We start from the raw sequence: 6,000 nt of genomic DNA on the forward strand, positions 1-6,000 counted from the left end.
ACATGTGGGAAAAAAGGGGCCATATTTGGCCGAGATATTTCATGTAACAAAAAAGTTACAAGGGATTGAATGGCGACAATACCAAAATCACCAAAAAAGGCCTTGGCACTGTGGGGGGAAAACCCATGGCAGTTAAGGAGTTAATAAAAACAAGAATTAAAAAAGTTAAATCTGTTACCAATAAAATATGTCATGGGTGCATGTATGAGAACCCCAGAAGTTGAGCATTTATGTTGGTTCTATATGTTGACATGGGAAACCTTAAAACACTTTATTGTTGAATTCTGTGCACCCTGTAAATACCGCAATGCAACCTTTGAGCTATAGCTTAAAAAAAGACCTCTCTTTACATGGGAATTGTTGTGGTGGAAATTGATGATTGAGCCAAGCAATCAATTGGTTATCACTGTCATGAATTTTGTAAGTAGCATTTTATTGGATCCATTCACTTTATCTTAAAGGTGTAGGAATTGTATGCTTTTGCCTTTATATTCTCTTTCTTAAAATGGGTGGGTTTTTAATTACATGATTGATGTGTGTACAGTTTTACTGTGCTGAAACTAAGTCACACAATGAATAAATAAAATGAAGCTGGCTTCATTACATTGTAATTCAGATAATGTACAAATGAAATCTAATGTGAAAACACAACTGTTGCTGCCCAAGTAAATGTTTCTTCTGTCACCTGTTCTTGGGGAGGCCTTGCCTGAATGCAGTTTCAAACTGTCTGTACTGGCACACTGGGGTGTGACCAGCCTGCCGGGGGCTGAGGCCCACTGACCACTGGCCCTGTGTTCTGTTCGTCCCACCTCACTTGAATTTTGCAAGGGGCAATACTAGACTAATCATATGAATTATTTTCTGACGGAAAGGTTATCATTCCAAGATGGACAGTCTGACGCACTTCTATTGTACTCTTTCAAAATACCTTGATGAGAATGGGAAAGGGGTCAGATGGCACGAATGTGTGTTCCTGTTTGCTTTGCATTAAATCACAGAACATTTCAGGAACACAACTGATCAGAGATCTCTATATTTGATAAACAAGTCTGATAAAAGGGTTGTATATGTGAATCTCTACATAAGACACATGGCCTGGTGCTCACCTCACTGTTCACAACAAACACCCTAAAATTAAAATGTTTGTAACCATGAACCATACATCCTCATTTCGACCAGCTTCGGTTTTTGGTTGAGAGCATTACATGGCTGCAACATCAGCCACTCAAATGGGGTACAAGGGCTCTTTTGCTTCTTGTTTCTGGAGAATCTTAGATGAGGAGGGTCTGGGTCTCAGTGTGAGCATGCCCAGCCCCGAATACAGAAACCTCTTAGGGAATTATATCTACAGACAGGAAAGGATAACCTACAAGAGACACCCAATAATCCATACACAGAAAGGATACACAGTAAGGATTGCACCTTTAACAAACTTTAGCCTGACCGGTAATAAGCTGATGAAGTGCTTTAAACAAAAACAGCTTCTAATGCATGATAAAGGGTCCACAGTTCCTCGGCAACTACCATTTCGCCTTTATGCAGGTCTCAATGGTTACTTCTTTAAAAAAAAGAGCACGCCCATGCTGTAACAGAATTGGCATAAGCATCTCTAATTAGTGCTGGCCTGCAGGTAGTGAAAATCCTGTTATGGCAGTGTAGAAAGGGTATTTGGCCTAGTGGATGTACAATTTGATGCAACATCTTTGATTGCTTTGTTTTTAAGTGTGGGCCCAGTATGGCATACTCATCAGAGCCACGTACACAACATTTTCCAGTGTGCTATTGTATGGACATGGGACACATCAGACAAAAACGAGCATATGTGCTGTTACATAGAGGAGCACCACATAGATGCCATTAATCAACAGGGTGGCGACTTGTGCAGCACACAAATCATTGCTGCACACATATTGCATTGATTCACATGGACTACTGTCTCAGTGGCGACATACAATGAACCCTGCTTTCCTAATCAAGGTGACAAGTCACACTGAGGTGCCATCTGGTGTGTGCTAGGCAGTGGTTGGCTTGTTAAGAAAATGAAAAGACTTTCGATACTGAGCAGACACATTTAATTCATGTCACAAAGCAGCCACTAACATATGTAACCAAGGAAATGAAAGTTTTGGTGTGTTAAATGAAAAGACATGAACATAAAGAACAGTTTAAAACTGTTTCTGTGTGGCACAATAATGTTCTTGGTCAGCTAACTGATGCTTTGTTCTGGCATGAGAATAAAAATGCCCCATGTTCAGTTCTTAACACTGAAATGTTAAGCACATACTGTGTAAAAACCAATGGATTGTTAGATGAGTCATCACTTACAAATTGTCCCAACTTTAAAGACTGTCAACACAAAGAGCGCAGGGCATTGGGTGTGTGTCTCTAGAGCAGTACGGAATATGCATTCTTTGTAACAAAGGAATGCTTAACTTTTTCTTGGGCTCAGAGATAGCTGTCTGGGTGGACCGGACACTTTTCGAGGCAGCCGTCCGCCCCAAGAAATGGGTCTGGTGATAGCAAACCATCACCCAGAGGTGGGCCCGTGAAGCCTCTGCATACCTAAATCCAATACAAAAGAGACTGTCACTTGCCCAGTAGTGCAGGCCCAGGTGGACAGGGTATGCAGTGATTATATCGAATAGGAAACAACTGATGTAATTTCAAAGAATGAAAAAACAAATAATACCAAAATAACTGATTTTGGAAAAAACTAAAATTGGGAGTGGGAATAGTGATTTTGGGGGTGGGGGAAAAGTATTACAAAAAAAGGGAGGGGCTTGAAGGGGGAACCCCCCATAAACACCGAAAATGAAAATAGTTATTTCGGTATTAGTTGTTTTTTATTTGTTTATATTTCATTAGTTGTTTTTTCATTTGATGAAATCACATGTAACATGTGGAGGTGGACAGAGGTAGCCTACCAATTGCTGGATTCAGGGAGCCACCCCAAGAGCAGGTAACATGGAAAATACAGGGTACTCCGCAAGCAGGGACCACCGGTCTCCCTGAATAAAGTGGAATTTATGCAATGTTTAAATCCCTTCCAAGATAAATGTATGGAAACGTTTCAGAAGCTGTTTGGTTCTCTTAAAGAGGAAATCCAGCAGTCCATTTGGGAAATCAAGACAGACCTGAACCAAATAGGGCAAAGAACCAACACAAATGAAAGAGCCATTCAGGAACCGCTGGGGAATTTGTACAGTATTCCTACCCACTTCGATTGTTTTTCCAAATCTGCGCAACAGCTCCAAGTGCTGCAACTTTTGTATTCAGAATTTATCAGAGGAGGAGGGAGACAGTGACCTGAGACTGCGCTTCCAATCAATTATTTGTGATCTGCTGGGGGACATTTCGGCGGAACAAATCAAGCTAGACCAAGTGCACCGTACAGGCTCTAAAAGAGGGGGGCCCAGCCCCATACCTCGGGATGTTGTTACCGTACTAACAAGCTACCAGCAGAAGGAAAAGATTCTGGCCAGTGCTAGAAGGAAAGCTCCCCTGCTGGTGAAACGGGTAGAGGTCCAATTGTACCAGGACTTTTCTTTATCCACCATTCAAAAATGCAGGGAGATGGGCCCTTTGAAAAGAGAACTCAACAGAAGAGGGATAAAATATCATTGGACCTTGTCATTTGGTTTGCTGTTCCAGCTCGATGGCACATAACACTGCATCACAAGGGAGGCCCTAACTCTACTGCACCTTGAGGAAGAGGACCTGGAAAAGGGGGCCCCTCAAGGATTCCATCTGGGTACTAGCACACAAGGATGTGTTGGTTACGGAGCGTTTAGATGGGACAGCTGCACAGAAGACAAGGTCGAAGCTCAGAGGGATAGGTCTGGAAACAAGAAATGGCCACCAGCAGGGGTACCCAGTCAGTGATTTTCTCACAAAAAATTAGGGGCCTAAACTCCCCAGTCAAAAGGAAAAGAGTAGAACATCACATTTGTCGTAACCCAGTCCCAGTAACCTTTCAGGAGACACACCTAAGAAAGAGGGATAGGCAGAGATTGAGATTGAAACACTATTGGAATGTCTTTCAGGCTAACCCTGCCGACAAATCATGCAGAGTTTTGATTGCCTCAAGGACATGGTTGATTTTAAGTTGCTAAAGTTGCAGCACGATAAGGAAACGAAGATATGTATTTATCTGCAGTCACTTGGGTCAGAAGAAGCCCACAATTGATACATTATATGTCCCTAATGTGACACAAAATCAGTTTGGGACAAGGGTTCTGGATGCACTAGACGACTTTGCAATAAGGGAGGTGATTTTAACAGCGGATTTCAATCTTGCCTATCAGCTGACCCAGAGAGAAGCGGATCCAGATCAGTGGGTTTGAGAGCAGCGTCAAACTGCCTGACCTATGCGAATGACAGGTTGGGGCGAAGGGACTGGGAGGGCGGTTCATGGGTAGGAGCAGGATTAGAACAGCACATTAACAGCTCCCTATCTCTACTGAATTATGGTAGAAGTCTCTAGGGTTGATAAGACTAAATATCATTCTATACTAGCTTCCATGTGGTTAAGGTAACAAAGTTCACAGAGTATTCAACTTGACAATGTTAACCTTCAACAATATATTGAAAACATTCAGAGTTTATTTCATAAAATGGCTCATGCTGAAAAAAGTGACCAGTGCCTACCTAGCACCTCTTCAGTGACTTTAAAGTGCACATACAATAAAATCCAATATTACACAAACATTGACTTCTTAAGATCACAAGTTTTAGAATTATAGGCCACAATTCTTCTTCTCTACAAAACTATATATTTGACTCTTTACGCGAACACATATGTATAGATTCAGTTACCATAGATCCTGTATTTGATGTTCTCTTAATATATCATAACTCAACACCTATTAAGGTGCTGACGCAAAACCCAACATGTTTCGTTCCTCCAGTCTGAATATCAGGTAATTCAGGGAACTTCTTCAGGGGTGAATAATCATGGTAGTAACCAAACTGGTCTAGCATATGGTGTCTCAGCAAAGTACTTGTGGAACTCTGCGACTTTGAACAATCTATAACATAGAATCACATATATTGACAGTTCTGAGGTAATACCGATTTCAATCCTCCGTGCCTTCTCACAAAATGGAATGTGTCGTCCTAGACCATAAGACAAAAACAAGGATGGGAATGGGAAAGATTGAGAAAGGAACCTGGTTAGTGAAAAAGGTTCTGTACTAATGTTATCGTTACTCTTTACATGGTGTACAAGTGATAACTCTGATGCTTACCGTTATTTGGTTTCGATAATGCATCTGTATCTGCTGCAGACTCTTAGTGTAGCTAATCTCTAGAAACACATATATGTACATCGTGTTGCAACAGTACGCAAGTTAAAACAGTGTCTCGTTGTCGTGATAGACATGAGAAGTGTAGTAGAGTCAATAGTGTAAGCCTCCACTTACTTGAAAAGTATTTTTGGAGTTGATGGGGCTCATGAAGCTGTCAAGTAGTAATCAAGGTATCAAGGGACGTGACATCAAGCCTTTTAAATAGGCAGAGTTGGTCCTACAAAGAGAGTCAAAATAGGCTAGTAGCATCATCTACTATTGACCATTGTCATCAGTATAGAATTCATTCAGTTACTGTGAGGCACCCCATATGCATCTAAGGCTTGTGGTTTAACAGTAAATTACAGTCGAGTGATGGTATACACTAGGCGTGTAAACAGAACACTGTCAGCTAAGGAGATGTTTAATCACATAAGATGTTTGCGTCATCTGCTACAACGTGTAATGGTACGCATATGGGTTGTGTGATTAAGGTATCTCGCCTCCTATGTATCCATATCTTACGGCACACTGGTAAACGGTGGTTATATCCAAGTGTCAGAAAGTGTAATCACATAATACATGTATGTGAAGGACCGGAGGGGGTATCTGTACTTCCGCTCTCTATGGTAGAGGAGAGGCACAGATGACCCCTGCCAAGATTCTCTATTATTGGTGCAAGGTCGAGCAATCAAGGCCTAGCTTCTCAGGAGGT

Source organism: Ambystoma mexicanum, chromosome 12 (assembly GCF_040938575.1).
Source record: "Ambystoma mexicanum isolate Mex_15411 chromosome 12, UKY_AmexF1_1, whole genome shotgun sequence".
Classification (NCBI taxonomy): domain Eukaryota; kingdom Metazoa; phylum Chordata; class Amphibia; order Caudata; family Ambystomatidae; genus Ambystoma; species Ambystoma mexicanum.